Genomic DNA, 24,689 nt, shown 5'->3' on the forward strand with positions numbered 1-24,689 from the left:
TGACCTTAATCAACGTAAGTTATCATAATCTAATTTGTAGAAAAATGGAGCTCCACAGTTTTTGTTCTTATCTTTATTTAATACAACGAGAGACAGTTTGAGAAATCTTAACCCAGGGTCTAGCTTTTCTGAGCTTTCAGTCACACCTCATGGACTTCATCATTATAAGCATCTTTAAAGAGGCAGTTCAACCCAAAATCAGAAATACACATTTTTCCTCTTACCTACATGCTTCCCTTCTGTGTTGTGATTTGATTGGTGGGTGTAGAAACAAAATAGTTCCTATATGAAACTGCTCCCAACAAGGTCTCTGGAATATCATGAGTAACAGGGTCATGATGATTTATTTATTTTATTTTTTTTTGCCGCTTTCAGCACCTCAAGCTGAGTGCCATCTGGTTCCATTATAATCTAGAGGATATTGGTATATGTCTTGGTAACACTGGTGCAGGAGTTATACTATACTAACTATAACTTGAACACAGGACAGTCTAAGGAACATCAATGTTGACTTTGTATAACTTTATCTTTATCATTGTATCAAACTCGATATAATTAGGCCAAACAAATCTATAAGTTTTTGCTGCAGGGTTCAAGTGTGTCAAATATTTGACCCATACGTTCATCAAACTCCTGTGTCCCCAGAGAGAAACCTGCTTTAGTAGGAATGCCGCTGTCAGTCAACACCTCCCTGATGTGTCATCCTCCACAGCAGCTAAACCTGGAACTGGGACAAAGTGGTCACCATTTTCGCTCCGATGGTTTCCTTCCCGCCTTTGCCGAGGCCAACGCAAGAAGGTAGGAGTAAGGCAGGAGTTGATGAAGGAAATGACAGGTGAGTGACAGATGCCTTGAGGAACAAGAGGCGGGAGTGATGGGGGAGGGTCGAAAGCGTGCCAGCCAGGAAGGTGCAGTGTAGTGCCACAGGTAAAGAGATGCCAGGGTGGAAGATTGACGCACCTTGATGGCACTGGCAGGCAGATGTGACACAGGTGAGGGGCAGAGTTGGGGGACCTTCCGGGCTTCTCACAGCTGCTTCTTTGCTCCTGTGAGACAGATGCACAAAGAGCCAGCGTTACACTGGACACAACGCAATCATGTGTGTTCATTTGCACAAATATGCTCACACAGTTTCATAAAGTCAAGCCAACACAGAGTGAAAGAACAAGTCTAATTCTGGCTTTCCTGATTGTTCTTCTATAACTTCTACTGCCTCTTTCCTTCCTTTACTCCCTTACTTCCACCCTTGCTGCTACAAATCCATAACAGGTGCCTGATGTCACCACTGACCGTGTCACTCTCTCCTCCCCTCGTAAATCTCTATTCTCTCCCTCTACACCCATTCTAATTGAATCTTATGTTAATTTAACTCCAGATAACCCTAACATTAGCAGTGGATTCTGTCCATCTTCCCTCTTTTGAATTAACTAATGTGGAGCCATCACAAACATCTGCGGGTGGCCATGATGTAAGCATCATGTTGTATGGATAGTAGAAGTAGTAGAAGAAGTATTGCCTTTGGCTCTACAAAATCTTGTCTTTGTTAACCAGAGAAAAAATAAGTGACATATGAAAAAATCTTGCAATATATCATGATTCAATATGTAGCATCAGGCCACAAAGGTAGTTAAAGGTCTAGCGTGTAGGATTAAGTTTGAGACTTTGCCCACGTGCCAAGCACGTAGAAGAAACACAGTGGCCGACGCAAAAACTTAAGTCGCCCTATCTAGAGCCAGTGTTTGGTTTGTCCATCCTGGGCTTCTGTGGAAACAACATGGTGGACTCCAGGGAGAAGGACCCACTCTGTATGTAGATATAAACGGTTCATAATAAGGTAACGATTCTCTGATTATTTATGAATAGGCCTATTATACTAAATTTCAGCCAATAGATGGTCCCAAATACTACAAACTGGACCTTTACAGTAAAAATACTTTTGATGCTAAAAAACATAACACAAATCTGGTGCACTGCAACAGTCTGAGAATGAGATGGAAAGATAGGTGAAAGCAGAGTTAAGGCAGTTGAATGCCATAAATGCAATAGTTTGGCGTTTTTGGAAATATGCTTATTTACTTTCCTGCCAAGAATTAGATGAGAGGACTGATACCTGTCTCTTGTCTGTATGTTAAGTATGAAGCGACAGCCAGAAGCTGGTTAGCTTAGCTTAGCATAAAATTTGCACACGTTGAAAAAAACATGGAGGAAAATGTGTAAAAACAACAATTTGTGGTTTTACTGAGGTATGAGCGGGACTTTTTCTTGGCCAGGTGCAGTGAGTTCCTGGCACTGTAGCTCCAGTGATGAAAAGTATCAATTGAGTGAGTGTAATTCAATAACTTTAGTGTACCAGACAATAATTACGTCAGTGATCACTGATTTAATAATTTAGCATCTAAAGTGTAATCAGACAATTCAGTGAATGAACCTGAATCAAGAATAGATGCCATCTGAGTGGCATCTAAAAACAATACTGCTTTTCTCTATGCAGATGAAATATGAATTAATCAGAAGTATGATATTTTATTCAGGGGGCCTCAGTAGCGAGCGGGGCGCCCATCTGTCTCTCATCTCTCTAGTCAGCCATGTCATGTGGGACTGAAGTGAAAGGGAGCGAGAGCCTCTCTGATTGCCTGCCACCCAGCTCTTTGCTGCTGCTCAGTGTCACTGCCACTCACCCGCCGTTCTGATGTGTTCGTTCCCCTCCACCTACATTAACGTCATTCTTGGTCGACACGCTCGCAAATGGAAAGCCATACAGGCCTCCAAAATAGGGAAAAGGGAAACGCTTCATTTATGTTTTAGGTGTACATGGACACTTGAAAGGCAGAACAAGAGTGATTTTTTTTTCCTTAAGTAGGCCTGCATTAACGAAAATGTCTCTGAATTTCAGCTTTGAAATGTAATTTTCATACCCCAGAGGAACTGGCCCACAACTAGAATCCTCCAGTTGTTATCCTAGCAGGCTGGCTTAGGCCCCACTGTCAGTGAATGGAGATGTTTCAAGCTGACTGAGTGACGAGGTGCATAAGAGGTCAGCATTCTAAAGGGGCTACCAATTGGATCATGACCCATGAGGGACAGATATGGGCAAGGGATTTAGCCTCAAAGGTCACACTGGGGTCAAGGAGTGTCTTGCATTCCAGACTCCTAATCCTCTCCCTGCAGTCTGGAACGCCGGCCTTCGCTGCTCACACATGCATGCCCACACACACATAAACACGTACACTTCTCACATACTCTGTGCTCAGTCTCTGTGCCCCTCGCGCCAACGAGCACAGATTGTGGTGATAGATTGGATAAAGAGACTTAAAATAAATGTATGCCTCCGAGCCCCAAGTCCTCCTCCTCCTCTTTGCCCGATGTAGAGAAAGCTTTGGGTGCCCTCTCCACTCAATTCCCTGACCTTCCACTTATCCACCCACCTCCTACCGGGCCATCGAGTTTCCCCCATGCTGAGATACCGGAGTGCCGGGGATGTGGGTAATTTGTCAGGGCAACCCAACCCCCACTTTTCATGCTTGTGTGTGTGTGTCAGCATGCAGGCATGTGTATGCACCAGGGGCTTTCTCCGGGAATCTCTCAGACTGTGTCGCCAGTCCAGGCGGTCCCAGACAAGTCAGTGTCAGTGGCTGCGTAAGCACTGTTCATGCTAGCAGGGGTGCATTGGAAGCCGGGGCATCCTGGTCACGGCAATCTGAGCCATCCATCAGCCTGATGTGACGTGCATGCCACCCAACACCGTGCAGCATTTGTGCCCCCCTTCCCCTAAACACTTATACATTACATGCAGTATACAATGGAGACTATACACCCCAGATGATTTTGGAAGCCGAACCTGTTGACATTTACTCTGCAAATCCCACCACACACTCAGAACACACAAACACAGTGACAAAAATTGCTCCATCTGGGGCTCGGACTGCACGTAACACAGCAGTTTGTGTGCGGCAAGGCACACCAGGCATCAGCCTCCTACTGTTTGTGTTGGAGTGGCCCTCATGCTGGGCCTTCAGTTGTACCCCCCCCTCACTTCCTATCCCACTACACTATACCAAACAGAGCCAAATAAAACACAGGCTAACATAATGTAGCAGCATGTCAGTGGTGGGCCCTGGAGCAAGGCTGAAACATGAACCGCTCTGTACCAGCCATTAGGACAAGAGTAAACGCAGCTATGGTTTCTTCTTAGTCGTCCAGCCCTTATGTTGTCCAGCACAGAGCCTGTGTGTGTGTGTGTGTGTATGTGTGCCAGAAGCAGATTGAGTGATGTATCCTGTGTGGCTGTGGTGTGCTCAGTGGGCCAGAGAGAAGTCCCAGCAGGGGACTACTTCTCCCTTGGCCCCCGGGCCACTGCACTTCATCAATCTCTCCACTGGGAAAGGCCTGCCACTGGATCGCAACAGCTTCACACACACAATTGCGCTCACTCAGAGAGGGGAAGCAAAAGCATATAAACCAAAGAGTCTGAGGAATATGGAGGAGTGTTTAGGAAATTTAGTCAAACATTAGGGCGAAATATGCGTTTGAATTTTCCAACCTTCATTCACACAGATTTTTATTGTCATGTTGTTTTTGTTTGATTTTTGTTGTCGGTGCGCATCTTATTTGATGTTCTTTAAACACTGCCTGTGTCGTAATATAATAATTACTTTGTAGCTTGTCATCTGTCATCTCAGATGAGATTACTGGCTCTCTTGCCTGAAGGAAGATTTGTGTTCAACAAATTGTTTGCCAAGTTGTACAACTCATGTCATTTCAATGCAAATCTGCTTTAAGACCGACTAAAAACATACAAGTGACCTCATTTGTAGAGCATTTTTAAACTGTTTTCCAAAGAAAGTTATTATACATAAAATCTCCTTGGATTTAAGGGACATGTAGATGATAATTAGTTTGCACATTTAAATGTTTTATAGCCTGATGTGGTGTTAATTCCCCCTCAGTCAGTCGGAGGGCCTGTGCTAAGTGAAAGGGTGTGGTGGCGGAGAATTCTGGCGCTGGATCCCATAATTGTCTGGAATGACATTGATGAGGTGAGAGCTGATAGCTGCTGTTTTCAGGCCTAACTCTTCTCACGGTAAGACACACTTGTGTCTACTTGCAGCACTGACAAAATCCCCCGTCATGATTTTAGTGGTTATGTCCCACATGATGCTCGCACAATAAATTAAGAAGAATTAAGAGACATTTAAAATGCGGTGTGGTTTGCTTGTCATCACTTTTGTTGCCATAGCGGGAGGAATCCTGTCTGTTCCCGTTCGCCTTGGAGTTGAAAGGACACAAGAGCACACACAGGCACATGTAAACACACATGCTCTGGCGCAGTTCCTGACCTCAGATGAGGGCTGGGTGTACAGATTCAGTGAAGGTGAGAAATAGCTGGCCTCCTCTTGAGCTGATGATGACTCCAAAACTTGAGAAACATTTAGGGAATTTCTCATGCCTCAGCGGGAAGCAGGGATCCCCTCTCACTTGTCCACTGAGCTCTCTGCATTCTACACAGATAGATTCTGAAGAAAAAAAAATCTTCTGGATCTGATTTAGAGATTGTGTATGATACACATTTGTCAAGTAGGAGGAGGTAAACTAAAACCTATTTCTAAATTTGAAAAACTGTAAGCTTATAGCTGAACATTATATGACACTGGCATACACTGAGCAATAGTTGCAAATCTTGGGCAGAATCTATGGCACTTTTTTCTGGCTAAGCAGCTTTTAGGAGTTGAATCATTGCTTTGTCAAATCAAGAGGAAGCTGTGGAAGGAAAGACAGAAAGAATGAATGAGTAAAACGGAACAAGAGCCAGAGCGGGTGAGGAGAGTTGGTTTACAGTGCAATCAGCATTAAGGAAATTGGTTTGCACTAGCGCTGCGAGTGGGGAGAGGTGATTGATGCTAAGCTAGGCTAGCAGGAAGGAAGTGGAGAAATTAGCGGCAGGCCAGGGCACTGAGAGCTGTCAACTACTTCCTGGTCAGTCTGGGGTGTGAAGTATGCATCCACTGCCAGCCCTCATGTACCACTTGTGCTGGTTGTACACGGGCACACACACACACACACACACACACACACACATTTGAAAATGCCATGCATGCATACGCACATACTGGACAGGCATTTTGCATTAAGCATGAACTGTGCATTTACAGCATGACCACGAAACCTGAGCACAACCCAACTCTCCCAATGTGGAACGCAAGTGGAATATCTTGATTTAGGAGTGAGCTAACACCAATGAGATGTATCTTATGTGTCCGAAAGTGTGCTGGGAAGTTCACGTACATTGAGGTGCAAACACAGACACAAATGAATGCACACACACACTCCCATAAAACACAACTTTCTAACTACTTTCAATTGCAAAGAGCACACATGACCCCTTTCTTGATATAAGCTCGCTTGCCTCTGCACACAAGCCTTCAACAGCACATCAAAACAACACAGAGCAGTCTCCAGGGCACTGTGTCAAAACTTGGCTTCATGCATGCCAACAGTACAGCCACGTCAAGCCCCTGACAATAGCAGTAGTAGCATACATGCAGTGTAATTAAGCAAGGCAACAGAGGACAGGCACAGAGGAGGAGAAGACACAGAGATGCCCTTGATACTTGGGTGTCGGCGCTGACAGCATTTCCTCTGACAGCTTCATCTCGTCGGCCTCCACAGAAGCCCTTACGTCTCCTGACATGTGCTTTACTCATCCCTGCCTTGCTTCTCTGTTCCCTCGACATGACGGGAGAGAGGGGACGGAAGGAGGGAGAGTTGGAGATGGATGGAGGGATGTTATGATGGCCAGTGCTCGTTGGTATCAGCAGTCAAAAAGGGAGTCCATGGACACACTTGTCATTGGCCTACAGTGGGGCTGAGAAAGGACATAAGTGTTAGGAAATGTTTAAGAATAATGAATTATTCATCTATGTTATTACTACCAGCTGTAACAATGGCGCGACAGCTGGTATTGTTTTTGAGTCAGTATGTGTGTTTTTGTGTGTGTGTGTGTGTGTGTGTGTGTGTGTGTGTGTGTGTGTGTGTGTGTGAGATCATAGCAAAATGTGGCTCTGGTGGCACCTACTGAAGCAGGAACTAACACAGACGCTGTTTTTAGTATTTTGCCAGGTGTAGTAAGATGTAGTCACGTATCTTTACAGATGTGTAGTTGAGATCAAAATGTAGGCCAAGTTCGAAGATGGGTGTGGTCCAAGTAAGGGGGTCGGAAGTAGGGTGTAGGAAGTAAGTAATTGGCCATTGCCCCTCTACTTTACCGCCCTGGCCCACATTCGTATCAAGTTGCGGATTGTTGTCTCGTTGCGGATGTGATCCCAGCGCAAGATGGTCTCTAGTTTAAAACTGTCACAGAAATATTTATTGAAATGCTTACAGAGTTGATAGAATGATACGAATGCATGACATAAAATATCTCAGGCACTACCCAGCCACCAAGACCGATTCCCTAAGAGCTGTGTGTTGAAGAGTCAAATCTTTAAGTTTGCTATTCAAAGCAAACCAGATTATTTAAAGGTGGAGAGTACCCGATGAGTCATTAAGTTGATGTTGTACTGACGGCAGTTCCGATATTTTAGTGTTGCAGTAAAGGTTTCTTTGCCGTTATAAGGCCTCAGCAGTGAAACATCCTTTGAAGCACCATTAAAGTGGCCAGTGTCTATGATGTGCCAAAAATGAGCAGTGTTGGGTCTGGTTGCTCCACAGCACCATATTCCAATGATATATGCGAGAAGAGAAAAAGATGTGACATCCATTTCTGAGATTTCTGCCTCCACTTTGAAGGAGGTTGATGTTCTTCCACAGAATATAGTTCCAAAAAAAGCTGTTGACAGTGACACCAGTAACTGGCGCATTAATATTGCACATGTTGGGGTTGATTTTTTGTGAACACCAAAAACAAAATTTTGCACCCACCGTATCAGGGTGGAGGCAGATCTTTCAAAGGGAGATCTCAAAATCAGCCAGTGTAAAATGTGCATGGCAAGATACCATTAGGAGTGAATGAGAAAAATATATGTTTTTGTAGTTTGGATAAACTTTAAAGAAAGAGAGTAGGAAGAAGGAGGCAGAGAGAGACTACCACACTGAAGAGAGATGGCCATTTTACAGAGGCCCATCTTTTACAAAGCACTCCATTCCTCTCAGGCAGGATTGAGTTAACGTCCCTTCCCTCCCTCTCACCCTCTCATCCCTCCCCTGCCCCTCCCGTTTCGCAGTGACTTGCTGGCTTGATTTATCTGATGGAAGGAATTCTGCACAGGGCTCTGGTGGTATCCCTATACTGTAACCTTTTCCCCCCACCAGATGTTCCTCTCTCAAAACACGGTAACGCTCATCCCGAAATCCACGCACAAACATATCAAGTGGTCGCTACATGTTGATGCGGGCTGTGGCCGACAGAAGTGACAGGGCATAGTGACACGACTGTTGGGGACTGGAGAGCAGACGCGGAAGAAAGAGAGACAGACAGAAAGACAGACAGACGGAGGTGTCAGACATATGCTCGCGCCAGCTGACGACACTGGGATGACCTGGAGGAGTAAGGGGAGATTGGGGGCAGAAAGGGGTTGATAACTCCCACAAATGTTGTAATGGGTGATACTTTGAGTTCAGCAGTTTGCCGGGATCTGAGGGCCCGAACTGATTTATTGTATCCTTCCTTTTTACACAGAATTTTCCTTTCACATGCTTTTTTGATTCAGTGCTAAGCATTCCAACGAGGGGTGAAGATGGCTTATGGCGGAGCTGCTGCTGGATCGTTATGATCATAAACATGTAAATCATGTGTGGATTACTGTACGGGCCTACCGAGCACAGACCCAGGGGCCCAAAGTGTCAGGGGCCCCCGGATCTTCACTTGTCATTCAAGTCAACCTGTACTGACCAAGAAAAGACACAAAAGACCACAAAGAGACACAAAGGTACCGTAAAGAGACACAAAATAACTACAAAGAGACACAAAATGATGACAAAGAGGCACAAATGACTACAAAGAAACACAAAAAAAACAAAGAAACAAAACAACCACATAGACACACAAAAAAAACCCACAAAGAGGCGCAAGACAACCACAAAGGGACACAAAACGACTACAAGGAGACCCAAAATGACTGCAAAGAGACACAAAATAACCACAAGGAGACACAAAAACAACCACAAGGAGATACAAAATGACTACCTAGAAACACAAAATAACCACAGGGAGACACAAAACAACTACAATGAGACACAAATACTACAAAGACACACACAATGACAACAAAGTGACACAAAACGACTATCTAGAAACACAGAAGAACCACAAGGAGACACAAAACAACCACAAAGACACAAAAAAAATCCATAAAGACACACAAAAAACCCCCACAAAGACACACAAAATGACTGCAGAGAAAGACGAATGAACGACAAAGTGACAAAATACTACAAAGAAACATAAAAGACACAAATAGTTTTGGGCTTGTGCTTTTGCGTGCATGTATGTATTTATACATCTATGTGTGCTTCCTTTATTAGGAAAGGAACATACTACACATCACCAGCAAGACTGAGTAGGACAGAGAGGGAGAGAGAGAGAGAGACGATGACATTCCTGACGATGATGATGGGGGGTAAGCTATGTCAAGGCCCTGACAGCTTTGACCGCCTCAGCCAATATTTGTCACTTTCAGCGTGCATGAATTCTTGATTTGATGTGCCTTAATTGATTCAGCTCTGCCTGGCACTGTCTGTCTGTCTGTCTGCCCCCTCTCCTCACTCACTTCACCCTTTTCTCTTTTCCCCAACTACCTGTGCTTCCATCTGTCTTTCTATTTCTTTATCTCTCTAGCTAATTCACAGGGAAAACAGAGTCTAGGTAGACTAAGATTAATGTATTTGAGGAGGAAGAGCAGCCAGTGATACCGCCCTCTCTGTGACCTCTTCCATGACACAATGAGCCCCAAATGGCAGACGTGACGGAGGATCAAGTGCTTCAAAGTAAGCCAGCAGAGATAAAACCCAACAGGCCCCTTGAATGATGAACGGGTTTTGTAGCAGGAAAAAGCCATCATGTAGCTACCATGACACCTGGGCTTTGGTGCACAGGCCCAACACATGTCACATCATGTAGCTAAAGGAGGGGGAAGAGACAGAAAAGGGTTATTCGTGAGCTTAGTCGGATTTTATGATTCAAGCGCTGGTGTATATTGTGTAGCTTGAGCCAGTATTTAGCGTACTGGTAGTACTAAATTGCCAAGATTTGTAGTACTTCTCTTTACAGTACCTTTAATTTGCAACACACTCATGTAGTAATGGTTTTTCTTTTTTTTTTTCTTATGCAGTTACCAGTTTTTGTAATAATCAGTATTTCAGGTGTTTAGTTCCTAGATTTCATTAAAAAATGTCACTATCAGCTCTACACAGCCCTGTTTCCTATAGATTATGTTTATACACAAATAATTTTAAAAAGCAAATACATTTTTGAGGGAAACGTAATGCTGACCAAATTATGTTTTCTGTTAACATAATGGGGAAATGTCGCTAATGTAGCTGGCTAGTTGCAAAAATGTTGATATTGAACGTATCAGCAAAATGTTCACCAACAATATTTTTATTTATTTATCTTTGCCTTTTTAATTAAAGGGTTAATTCAGTGGACAGCTTTTCGTGTCTGACATGGGATGGGAACAACAATTTTTAAACTGGTCTAGTCTTGACAACAGGCTGCAATGCAACGTTAATGGGCAATAGCGCACTGTCAATTTACATCCATTAAAAGCTTGTTTTCGCCTCTGACAGGCACAGATTGTTATTCTAAGTGTCTGACAACATTATGGAAAGGATTCCTATAGAGAAAGAGCTTTTGTTAGATCCTTTTTGTTTAACCAGGAACAGCGATGAAATTGCTATTGACAAATCCACCATGCTCCATTTAAATGTATCATCATAAAATACACTTAATTTAAAATTGACAGCAACAAAATAAAACTAACAAAAACCATCTTGGTTTGTCGTTGCACTGTTCCAACAATTGCCAACTCTGGACTGCAAAATAAACCTTTAACTCACCTAGATGTAAAAATATACTGGCTCTATATATGCTTAAAATAATTGTTTATTTAAATGGAGTCTGGTGGATCTGGTGTTGGTAATTTCAGGGCTGTTTCTGGTCAATCAAAAAGAATCTTGCTCTTTAAAATAATGTGTCTCTGTAGTGTTCCTTCCCATAATGTTGGCAGATAATGATCTAAGCCTATCAGTGGCAAAAAACAAGCACTTTTAGCGCTTTAGCTCAAGGCTGGACCAATGTCAAAATTAGTTGTTCCGATTACTCAGACACAAAAACAATAGGGTCCAGGTTGAAAAATACTCTAAATCACCCTTTAACATTTAACCAAAATCATCATCTTTCCTTAACCGTAACTAAAGTGCTTTAGTTGCCTGAACATAACCACAGACAGGGGTCGGGACGCCAACCGTAGATTCTGGTGTCACAGTCCTGCACTCTGTATGTCCACCATCACCCCAGACTACCTCCCCGCAAATCCAATATGGTACATAAATGTAGTGTTTCATTAAAGATACGCCATCTCCGAACACCAGGCAGCGATTACGTTCTCACCACAACGTAATTATGAAAACAGTTTAGTAATATACCAACGTAATTTCGAGGAGACAGGGTTGCTCTATGTGCCCTGTTACCATGGTGTTCGGACCAAGGTTAACCGTTCTATGTTTCTCACAATGCGTGTCTTTTTTCAGGCCTGCATTGCTGCTAGGCACGTTTACCTTGGTTGTTCTCAAATAATCCATGCCCACTACAGAGAGAAACACATTTCCTCTCTCTTTATTGTAATGGCAGAAGTATGCAAGGTTTGAGTGGTTCCCACTAGAAGGGACGCCCTCCTCCTCTTCTTAGCCTTGGACCAAATGAATGATTAGGGAGTGAGAGGGAGCAACAAAAACTTGTTTTGTAAACGCCCCTGTCTGTCTGTCTGTCTGTCTATGTGTGTGTATGTGTGTCAGAGAGGGTGATTGTGGTCACAGACTGTTTCAATGACAAACAAGAAAAAATCTTGGATAAACCTCATCATGTTGAAGTATCACAAAAAAACACCTTTGAACATTGGTAAGGATTACTTGGAGCACAAGGTACTTCAGAAAACACCCCCTACAATACCCACCAATTGTCCATGTGTTGAAGGCTGGTAAATTTCCCATAAGTCCCTTTTGACCAGAGCAAAAAAGGCCTGCGGTAGATAAGAGCCCCACCATACATGTAGAAACGCCACTAATAAATGTGAAGATTCGAGCATGCTTTTTACAGAAAGCATAATTCTACTTTATCTGCCGTTTCATGTTGGGTCTTTTCAAGTAATGTGAGATACCTTTAATCTCAAGGCAGGGTTCTCCATTTTATGATGAGTTGTGGGTAACACTCAAGTGGAGAAACAGAAGGAGCCACGCTTTCTTTACAATAAAGCACAGAAGACCTGTGCTGAACCTGCCAGCTTGAAATTTAAATGCATACTTGATTGCTTTTAAAGTGGGTGCCACTGATATCCTGCCATGATGTTAAGGCTTCTTTGATGGGTGGTAAAAGCCTGAGAAAAACTTCTTTCAGGCAAAGATCAAGAAGGTGTAATCGCAAAGGAACATGTTGTAGCTTTATTAAAAGGAGCATCTTGTGTTCTCACCCTGCTCCCCTCCAACCCCCGCGCATTATGTCGCTGTGCTGATGTCACATTGATTATGCTGATTGTAAACTGCCTTTGTTTGTCCCTTGCTCCCTCCCGTCAGTCATCCATCTGTGGGGATGAGCCGAAGTCACACTAAAAGCCATCTTTTTCATGTTTTCTGCATTTTCAGGTCGTGCCGCAGATAACGCCAGTCCCACTGGAGGCCTGGGCGACTCCTCTTTTCCTTCGCACTCCAGTATATTAATTGCTTTTTAATGTTTCCCTTCTCTCCTGAAAATTGTTGCATACTAACAAATCAACAACAATAAGGTTCTTTTTTTCTGTTGCGGGCCACAGCCAAGACTAAAAGGGTGCAGTCACTGAATAATCCATGCAGGGTGCATTGGAATGAAGGCTTCAAGCTGGCAACAGAGGAGTTGGAACAGGAAGCCATGTGGCTTTCTTTCTGCTTCGTCCCAAGTGTCCTCTGCTCCCAGCTGTGCGCATGTCGCAGAATGGGACTTTGGTGCAAGCGAGAATGGGAAGATGTAAATCTGATCCAACTAATCCAGCTAACCCAATGAAGCATTGTGACATGCCCCCCCCCCCCCCTCCCCCCTCTGAAGCCACAACAAAATCAAGAGTTTTTTAGCATTCATTATTAATCTACAGTTATAAGGAATAGGCTTTCTGCTCTGCAGAATCTTTTAGATGAAGTGTAACACTCTTTTATGTCTGAATTGCAGGGAAATAGATTGTAGCATATGCTGTAATACACATTCACATAAATCAGAAAAGTTAATTTACAGTACACAACATTAATAATAGGCTAACTGTTACGCATGAATCCTTGTGCAACTATGTGAGCTAGCTAGCGCTAAATTACTATGTAGCGCTAATCCATAATGGCCAGGTGATCTAGTAAGCTAACATTTATGTATTATTGAAATATATTGGCCCAATTACCTTTATAATTATCTTATGTGTGAACATTTTTGTGAGCCACAATGGATCGTCTTGTGACACCCTCCACCTCAAAGACCTACGGTGAAAGTGGCTAATGCACCTAGCCATGCTACAACTGCTGCTGACTTAGCAGCTACAGGACAAACAAGAGTGGACCAAAAAACATTCACAGAAAGATCTCAAGTGCAACCCAGTTTTTATACAGTATATGTAGTAGGGCGTCCCTGCTTCATCTCTCTTTGAGCTAAGGGGTCCTTGGACACTGCTGTAAATGTTACATTTTAAAAGGGAGGGGGAAATGTTTGCTATTTTGTGATAAACCCTTCAGTTTATTCTGCAACTTGTTTTTGGTTGTATGCTTAAACACTTTTTTAAAAAAAATTCAGCCATACATTTTGATATTTTGTGTTTTACTGTTTTATTTTTAAATTAAACCTTTTCTTGACAGAAGCAATAGCTCCCATTCATATAAGGGAAACTCTGAAAATACGTCTGCCAACCGTAGGATTGAGAAGAAATGTCTAGTAACAAATTACGTGATGAATTAATTTGTTGCAGGCTTAAGCAGCCCTTTGAAATCTCTGCTCAGTAGCCTGCAGCAGAAACGAGAGCTCTCACTGCTTAAGCCGTTAACCTACGACTTGTCGCTGCCTGTAACATGACTCTTGCTCGTAACATACAAGGGAGGCAAAGGCGGAGGTAATCAGATGTATTTACAATTTTGTAATATGAAAGAGGTCATAACCTAACTGCATGATTAGCAGACTTACTGTAACTAATGACATTACACTTTCAATTATATCTGTGATTTGTTTAGGATATCTGGCTCCTACTTTGCTGCATCTACTGTACTTGTTGAAATGTATTTCCCCAACATACAGTGGTAGATTACAGTTTGGGTGGTATGGTCAGGTTTTTTGCCCTTCTCAATTTTTAATTTCACCAAATAGTGACAGAAAAATATGGATGCTGTAAAACAGAAAATCTGTTCAAACAGAAAAATGTTATGTCTGTAAAAATCAAGAATGACATAAGGGCTGAGGAAACGATCCTTTGTTGTGCATCATAGCACAAATCATTGCTGACTATGTTCTTGGTTTTGTATTATACATGTGGTACTTCTTCTACTTTCATCTCCAATAGAAGAATGCATACTTCTGTAACATTATAAAATACATGCTTGTACATATCCTTGAGCCTACAAAATGAATGTACAGTTTGTTTGGAAGTTTGCATATGCACACCCGAGCAGCAACATTGCATTGAGTGAGGAACGCACAGGGTGCAAGGGGGGTCATCAGCGAGTGTTTGGAGCTTGAGTTACAGGGCCAGCATCTGCCATCCGGCCATCAGGCCCTCATATCCATCACTGGCCGATGGCGTGGTGCAGCCCGGCGTTTGTAAAAACACCCAGAGGAAATGGAGTCTCTGGGCCAGACAAGAATAAAATTAGCTTGATGACTAAGTTCCTCCTCAGGTCCCAGCGGGAATAGAACTCTGCCATTTGTTTTCATTACTTCCCTTGGCTGTAGATGGGAGGACGACGTGTATGTGTGTGTGTGTGTCTGTTTATGTGCATGTATGTTTAGAGTGGAGGGTGCATGTTGTGTATGTCTGCTTCCATCCCTGCAAAAAAAAAAAAAAAAATAACAGCACAAAAACAGTCATTTCCAGTACTGTATGGGTTTAATCAAACATATTCACTCGTAAACACAGCACTTCCATTCCAAACCTCCTTCCATGTATAATATTTGTGCTTGGTCTGTAGAGGTGACATTACTGTTTGGAATTGTTCCACCACCCCTCACAGCATACAATATTGGCTTGGGCCACTTTATTGCATTTGCCTCCGAATATCTAATAAACACGCAAAGGTTATAAAAATTGATTTGCTCGCAAATGTGTTTTCATTCATTCCCAGTGCTATGACCTAAGCCAACTTTTGCTGAACTAAATGTGCAACCAGCTTGTTTTTGTTGGTTATATTGATGCGAAAAAAAGCATGATATACTTTGTCACTTGGGGCCAAAGATGAAAATGTGACTGTTATCTCTGTACACACCCTTCCATTATCACCAAAATGATCCTATGCACTTAAAAGATTGTTCTGCATACATAACAAGTCATGAAAGCTCATGAAAGACTAAGATCAAAATGTAAAGTTAAGAAGAAAGTATGACACAGACAAAGTGTGTTAAAAACAAATGATACTATTATACACAAAGTAAAAACTTTGTACAAACATTTGTAGTTCTGATTGTGTATGAAGCACACATTTACATTTGAGATTCATGCAAAATCTGCTGACAAACACTATCAAAACAATAACTGGCAACTAAACAGCAACCTGCGCCTTGTTTGTACTAAAGTAGCACAAAATAGAATGGCAGAGAAAGCAAGGAAGTGCTTCTGTAAACAGAGCGCGAAACCTCAACACTACAGAAATAATGTCGGCCATATTTACCACTGTCAAGCTGTGAGAGCACCTCTGAACTTCAGCTCCTTACAAATGCATGTCTCTGCTTTTAATACCTCTGGTCTTGTTTCTCTCTCTTTTACTTACACACACACACACACACACACACACACACACACACACACACACACACACACACACACACACACACACACACACACACACACACACACACACACACACACACCCCTCTCAGATTAGTTCCAGCTTTTACCCAGGGTGCCTGTTAGAAGTGAAGTGAAGACATCTTGTACTTCTTTAAAGCATGTAGCATTAACACCTTTGCCCCCTGTGTAAACCCCGAGTAGTGACCCACAGCGGAGAGCGAGAAGCACACAGCTCTTTGGGATGCAGCAGTGTGTAACCCGCAGACCTGTGTGCAAATGTTACCGCAGCACATTTCAGTCAAAGCTCCTATAGGAAGGAAGGAATCAGGAAGGGGGATATTGGAGGTGATGGAGAAAATGAAAGTGTGTGGATGTGCATGCCTGTGTGTGTTCTTTGGGAGACTGAGTGACTAAACAAGCCAGGAGGCTGGTGAGGCAGAGGCCTTGAACCAGAGGTGTGAACAGAGAGATCCGCTCACACATTTGGCACACAACTACTAATTTTTCTTTTTTAGTTTTGTCATCACCTCTGTCCTTTTCTGTCTTCTTCACATGCGGGCAGAATTTGTTTTTTTTTTTCTACTGAGACCATTAAAGGGTCAGTTCACCCAAATTACAAATTAAAAAATGTTTTTAGCCATGAGAACATGCTTGGAAAAAAAATACAGTAAGTTACTGTAAATTAGGGCTGCCCTGACTAAGAATTTTCCAAGTGAACCATTAGTCGTCATTAAGAGCCATTAGTCAACTAGTCACCTACATGTTTACAGTATTACTTATTATTAAATTATATAATTTGGGCAGGGCAACACAATGGTTTGAGTTGAAGGTGTGAGAAAGAATAGCATCAGTAACATTGTTAACACTGCGCTACATTACAGAGAAATACAAAACCGCACTAATGAACCTTCATTAATATAGGCCAATATTTTATCTACAAGTGCATGTCACACTCTGAGCGAGCCACCTGTTAATGACGCTGTCAGCAAAGCAGTAATGAATGTACTAAGTTGCTAATGGGCATGTAGCTACGTACGTGTTTCACGTGATGCGTCATGTTTGCAGTTGACGAATGGTGTTGACGAACCACACACACGAATGTTTGCCTGCACAGTTTACATATCACCTTGGATTCGTCCTCCACCTTCTCAAAATTATCCCACACTTTGGATTTCCTGCCCATGTTCATAACTAGCTTGTGTAACAACCACATGTACCAACCCTGTAAATTAACATAACTCCTGTCTAACTGCTGAGAGTGGCCACTTCCTTTGTCTGTCCTTTCAAATTAAATTCCCACATGGCTGAGGCGTATAAGTTTTGATTTATTTTGACAAGGCACAGCTCCTATTTTTTTGGTTTGTTTGTTGGTTTGTTTTGGGGTTTTTTTTGTGTGTGTGTGACTTAGTGACCAATGAAATCTTGCCGACTAACACTGGGTCGACTATTAGGGGACAGCCCCATTGTAATTGGTACATAACTTATACACTATGCCCATAATGCAATGTTAATTACAGTAACTAACTGTAAATATGTTCTATGGTGGGTTTATTGGAAATTTAATGATATCTGCATGTAAAAATTACAGCAGAGAACAGTGGACGTTTAGCTTTATTCAAACATTTTTAAGATACTGGTCTCTGCACCACCATCACAGTGCAGTTGAAATGAATGGAATCCTCTTTGTGCTGCTCACATTATCAGAAATTACACTTAAAAAAATCAGCAACTTGTCTCTCCTGAAGCAATGTCCTGATAACCCAAACACCCCGCTGTCAACAGCTTTCATTGGCACTACTCTCTACCAAAGAAACTGTCTGCATCTCTGCAGTCCTGTGAAAACTATTAATCACCAAAATGTCAAAACTGTCGACAGCAAGGATTATCCTGAGTAAAACAGAGGATGATTCTGGAAAGACACACTGCTGCTGATTTTTGTTCAATGCTAAAAGCACCATAAATTACATTTCATTCACCTTCATGTGTTAGAGTAAGAGCAAAAAGCTCTTTTTGCTCTTACTCTAAGAGCAAAAAACAAAGAAGCTCAAAAACCTGGGCAAATTAAGCCAAACTATCCACATGGCCTGTTTTGTTTGTTTGTAATTTGGGTGAAAGATTCCTTTAACTTGTGATGTAATGTATTTCCATGTTTTGCAAACTTTAAAAACAACAGAAAACAATATCAAACTGCTGATTTTGCAGACAAATATTATCTCCTGACATAAACAGAACTGGGCAAAGAAGTGAAAACATGGTAGTGCATGTAAACCGACCATGGCACAATGAATTCAGATATGCATTTATAGGCAGGACAGAGAGAAGACAGATCACGGAAGAATTACACGACTTCCCAGAACCATTGTTGGCTGAAAGGGGGAAGTGATTTACTCTAATGTATCTCTGTGTTGTGTCCTTGTCCTCCCATGGCTGGTCTGCACACCAACAGTTAGTTGTCCAGCAAAACATGGGTCAAGGCGAGTGTGTGTCGGACAACAAGAGAAAGAGAGAGCGAGAGGGGGGAAAGAGAGTTTGCCGGTGACAGGGAAGTCAAATAAAGGGAAGAAAAGCTCCATTTCCCCAGCTAAATGTACCCCTGGGAGGCGTAAGGGAGGGAGAGAGAGCGAGAAGAGAGAAAGGTTATGAACCGACAATACTCCTGCAAGGCTCCAGATTTACAACTACCAAGCCCTAAGAGCTCTGCCATGCTTATTTCTACAGCCAGTTAAAACAAATTGCAGCCATGTTTCAATCACCCACATCCTCTTCTTGCTCATCCGCTCAGGCCGGGCTTTTGGCTGCTGTATTATTTCTCTCTCAATTACTCCTGAATAAATACTTTCCTCCAGTGAGGCAATCTTCATCCACTGGAAAGTCCCCACATGCTGTATGTACACCCACACGCTCCCCAACTCCAAGTGCTCTCTCTGCTCCTTCTTTTTTGGCTTATGTCGACTCAATCAAGGACCCAGGGTGACGTAAAACGGAAATGGATGTGTTTTTTTAGAAACTGTCGGAACTTTTGTTTTTGTTTACTTGCATTTTGTCATGTGTGCAAGTTTTATTCTTGGAAATTAACAGATTGTCTTGATTTTTACCAGCAGATTTTTTCATCTGCCACTCTTTTGCTGTTAAATCTTTAAAAAATACTGGGAAACTTCCACATCGAGTTGAATTCCTGACCTATGGAGGCATGGCAGAGAGCACAAAAAAAATGAATAAATACTCCCTCTTTTGTATGTTTGATTGCAAGTTGTGGTAGAAATCTCTCGTAACCCGATACACTGTTTGATTTGGGTTCAAATGAGAGAGAGAGCAGCGTTGGGCAGAAGGAGCGGGGTGGGGGTAGAGGATGGTTGGGGGCAGGTATGGGGTCAAAAGAGTGTCTTTTTCATGTTGCAGATTAGAAGCAGATGTCGGTGGGATTACACCGCCAGTGTCATCACTCACCCCACAGCTCCACCTCCATCCATACAGAGTCATAGTACTCACACACACGCAGAGAGGGGAAGAAAAGATTCACAGTGTTCTCAAGCGTCCACACAGCCACAGGGTGAGTAAGGAACATCACTGACTGATGTGATGCTGAACCAAACCAAACTGTACTAAAATATGTCTGATATGCTTAAACCCCAGTTCCTGAACAAATCTTTCAATTGAATGTACTTCCAATGAATTAATAAAATCAATTCAAACACACACACGCGCACACGCGCACGCACACACATGCACACACAGTTCCTTAAGGGAATACAGGAATGCATTTATTGTGAAGCAGCTGCTGGAATGTGATGTACGTGGAAGTGTTTAGCCACCGAATACTGACTTATTGCTCCATGAAAGTTCATCTTAATCTAGATTTGTACATTTTTGTTGCTTTTTGTGAGTGGATCAGTTTGAAATATTGCCAGGGAGGAACGGATTTCATTACAGGTCTGACAAAGCATGAAAAAGTTAAAGCTTTTTCAGTTTGCCTTTGGCATGAAGGAAGGGATTCTAGCTTGTGAATGAAAGTACCAAATACTGGATCCGTTTGTTTGATGAAATTGAACTGAACACTTGCTCCCTCAGTGACACAGTGGCATCAGTTTCATTTGTGGAGAACACTTGAGGGGTGAAAAGAATTAGTTATTAATTTCAACCATGTCATATTGGCGATGGAAAACTTGAGTAGAGAGAATTAGTACCCTTTAACGAAGTGGTTAGCAATTAACTTTGAAAAACAACTTGATCTAATGATCAGGTTCATGTGGCCTTTAAAATAAGGCTTATTATCCTGCTACCTAAAAATAAAAAATAGCCATCAAATGTGACTTTTGTTGACCTCTGTTGCAGTTATATATTACGTTAATGATTCCAGTAATGCTGCATCCCTCTCTAATGTCTCTATGTGGTTACACTCATGTCCCCAGACCCACCCCCACCCATGACCTCAGCGCCATGCACCTCCAAGTGCCTTGAAGTGGTCCTGGCCTTTAAGATAAATGATGTGACTGAGAAACCGCTGTCTGCAGAGAGCTTATTGGAGCACCTCTGAAGATGCAGAGGCCCGATAGGGTCTAATCCTGAGATCACTGGAGCCCTACATGTTCCAATGTGTGTATGCATGTGAACATTGCATGTACAAATGTAAGGACATATGTATATAATGCCAATATGTGAACCAAAGCCCTGAGTATAGCACTAAGAAGCGTGGTCTGATTGGTCAGCAGTTTGGTGTTGTGTGGTGTTGGTACAGAAGACACAAGCCCAGGGGCTCCATAAGAGATGACTGTAAGGAGTAAAAGCTGAAACATATTTGGTTATTGCTCCTGACAGGACCCACACTGGGGCTGTGAGTACGGTCACATTTGCTGAGAATATCACATCATTGTACGCTATTTCGACCACTGCACCCAGCTAGTGAAGCCTGGAAGCCTTTTTCTGGTGGGGATCAGAGGTTTTGACCGGATGTCAGAGGTAACTGTGGATCAACTATGACCATAGGCGTCCATAAAAGATGTGTGGTCAGATGAATATCGGAGCAGCTTTGCTAGGAGGAGAGGTTCAATGTGTTTGTTGTTGGGGGTGAGGGATGGAGACTTTGTGGAGGAAGAGGAACACATGTAGAAGTTCCAGCTCAGAGTCAGTATTGTCATTTACAGGGTTAAAAAGGGGAAATAATCCTCAATTCAGGGATGTCACACTACAGTTTTTGAAGACCACTGACTTCAACTGCTGCAATAAGATTCATTACAGTACTGAAAAATAAATGTCTACACTCAAAGATGCAAAACAAACTGCTCAGGTGCAAACTGAAACTTTATCAAAATGCCAGAGAGAAGAAAGTGTGGAGAAAGTTAACTACTTCATGTCTCATTTGTGAGCCATTTATTTTTTAATGATTATTTAAAATACCTTTGATGATGCCAGCACAGGAAAAATTCTGAAATATAAAGATATATTTTTGTCCGATTGTATCAGTAAAAATACATTTGAGTGGCAAACAACCCCACACACGAAGAAAAACTAAAAGAAAAGACCAAGGGCTTTTATCAGGAAGAGGACATGGAAGCCTATAAAGTGGACTTGGTGTATGTGTATGTGTATGTGTGTGTGTGTGTGTGTGTGTGTGTGTGTGTCCTGAGATCACAGAGTGTGGACAGTTGAGGCTCCAGTCCAAGATTTGGAGGTGCTGCTGTTGCAGCAGACAGACTGGTGGAGATTAAAGAACTTGAGATAGACAGAAGTTCAAAGACTGCAATACAGCAGTTTTTTTTTTCTTTATGAGAGGATGTCTGAAGATTGCAGACCACCGCAGCACTTAACTACGGTGGCTGATAAGGGCAAACGTGCTACAATGGCCCAAAACATTTCCTTTAGGAGAAATGCGCTGCTGATTCAGAAATGATGCAGATTCAAAAACACACGAAAATCCAAAACAAATACAACGATGGAAATATGCAGAAAACCAAAACCTACTTTTAATTTTTAAAAAGAATATGCATGTTTTTGTTTCAACTCCACTTTTCTTCTCACTTCAAAAATAAACACTCTACCGTCTTGTCTCTCTATCAGGTCGAAAATCAAGCTGTCCCACTTAGCGCTCCCCTTGGAGGCCTGGAAAACATCCGTTGTGTTGACTGGATATGAGGCGTTTCTCTGTCGCATATGTTGTCAGGGTTTGTGTGTTTTTGACTTTGCATTGTTGCTGCTGCATGTTTCTTCTAATGGAAAAGTTTTGGGCACTCGTAGCAGGTTTGCCCTAGTCAGCCACTGTACTTAGACATATAATTGCAAAAAAAAAAAAAAAAAAAAAAAAAATTGTTGTTATTAATATATATTATACTATATCTAATTTACCAGAAAAGCCTGGAATAAAAACAAAATAAAATAATCTCTCCTTGTCGTATTTCTATGATCTGTTCAGATTTTGGAACTTTATAATGGACTAGATGACAAAAATGGAAATCTCTTGTGACGTGAATATCACACGCCATCCATCTCCACATGGCAAGGGTATGCAAAGCCACGGGATCAAATCCAACCTGTGTCACTGTACCTCTTTATCTTTTTGTTTTCAGGAGCACATGTTAAAACACTTCAACCAACATACAGAGCCGTGTACCTAGTTGCTCACACAACACTAGAAGAATAATAGGCACAAAACAGAGACGTTATGGGCATGAGACACTACCTAAATGCTGCTTGTCCTGACCTATATTTAGTTTCAAAGGGTAACTCTGTCCCCTCTTATCTCCTCCACTACATGGTGACTGCATGCGAGCCTTGAGTGCTTCCTGAGAACAGCCCTAGAGCCCCGAGAGCTCACTCTTGAGTGACTATCTCCATGCTCTTGATCCAGTGGTACAGCATGTAGATAGCCCTAACTACGGTAACTGATGCACAGAGACAAAACGTATCTCAGAAAAACTCCTGTTGAAACTCTTTTTTCACAAAGTACAACGAAAGCTTCTTTTTGTTCCAAGTGGTTGGTTTTGGTTCCTGCTGAGATTTGGATCATGACTAATTTTATAAGCAGATGCAATTACACTACGGAGGCAAATTATATGCAGTCAAAATAAAAACATAATTCACAAAATGAACAAAAAGCTACCACAAACATATGAGCAAAGTGCATGATTACCGGGCACTCAGTTTCACCATTGGCATCAGCCCCTCTGGGTGATGCTTAGCCTTCCACTGTGTCATTTTCTGGGGTGCACAACAGCAGGAGACCTAGCACTCAACTGCAAACATGCCAATCATGTGCATCTTGCAAGTCTCATGCATCATCTATATATGACGTATCACATGTATAAAGTCACACATAAAAGTGATGCTAATTCTCACACAGTGTATCCCTTATGTTCTTATATGTCCTTCTTTTTAACCATTCCAGCTGTTCAGGCAATGTCACACTCTTTTCATATGTCCTATGGAAAACAAAGATATCTGATGTTGCTCCTCCCTAGAAGATATGGGCTTTAATTTATTCTTTTATATTGTGTTTACTGGGAACTAGACAGGGCTTGAGCTTCTCTGTGAAAAGGATGCTTAATAGTCATTACCAGAATTAAAATCAAAACTACTGTAGTTTGACATGGAGTAATGACTCAGGGGTGAACCTGCAACCTGCCCTGACCGCAGTTATTATTGCAGCAAAATGCAGCTAAAGGCCACATATTCATGTTTAATTTCTCTTCATTGCCTTGACCTGCACCCGCATCCTGGTTTTATATCCCAAATCTGCTCCCTCTGACCTACAATTAACCTTAATGAAATCAGGAAGACGCACAGCCTTTTGTGTTTCTATATGACTCTCAAGTGTGCATGTGCGTGCACAATCATGCATGTATGTTTTTCCACATCCTCTCCATCCCCTCTCTTTTCTTTTTAGCTCCTCCATGTTACTTTTCGGCAATTGAAATCAAGGTAATGACTGGGCAAGGAAAAAGAATGTTCTTTCAATAGATAATTAGGGAGATTGGTTTACCAGGGCCACTCAAAGCCTATTCAAATGCAGGGCTGAGGCCAGGCCTTGTTGTCTGCTGAGCCCAAAAGGCTCCCAAGAGAGGCATTCGCCTTGGCTTCATTTCTCAGAGCAGGTGCCTGGCAGGTAGTCAATGGAGACGGCCAGTTGAGATATATAAGAGACCCATCCCCCTGGACAAGGGGTCAACATCACAGGTCAGGGGTCATGAGCAGGGGTCACAAGGTCAATGTTTAGCACACGGGATTGGCCAGATGACTGGAAATGCAACCTGGACAGCCAGCTATCAGTTCTATGACTGGGTGTGTGCAGGAAGTGGAGGTAGTCTACTACTGTTGTTGACTGACAGCTACCGTTTCACTTACCTCTATCTAAATATCTGAATTTAGGCAATGGCACACTAAATTCAAAGAAAATGCACACTTCACCTGCCCAATTAAAATTCAATGAGACAAAAAATCCCTCTGTTGTGTCTTGTAAAGTCACTTTTTATGTTAGAAATATGAATA

General features: G+C 42.3%; 1 long non-coding RNA gene across 1 annotated transcript in view; it reads right to left on the minus strand.

Annotated features, from left to right (window-relative positions):
• Window positions 1–795: 795 nt before the first annotated feature.
• The window catches only part of LOC125906014 (uncharacterized), a 52,879-nt gene continuing 28,985 nt past the window's right edge, over window positions 796–24,689 (minus strand). Inside the window, exon 3 of the long non-coding RNA XR_007451731.1 lies at window positions 796–1,046. This is a non-coding gene — a long non-coding RNA (uncharacterized LOC125906014). The remainder of the gene's footprint in view (window positions 1,047–24,689) is intronic.

This window comes from Epinephelus fuscoguttatus, linkage group LG18 (genome assembly GCF_011397635.1).
Source record: "Epinephelus fuscoguttatus linkage group LG18, E.fuscoguttatus.final_Chr_v1".
NCBI lineage: Eukaryota > Metazoa > Chordata > Actinopteri > Perciformes > Serranidae > Epinephelus > Epinephelus fuscoguttatus.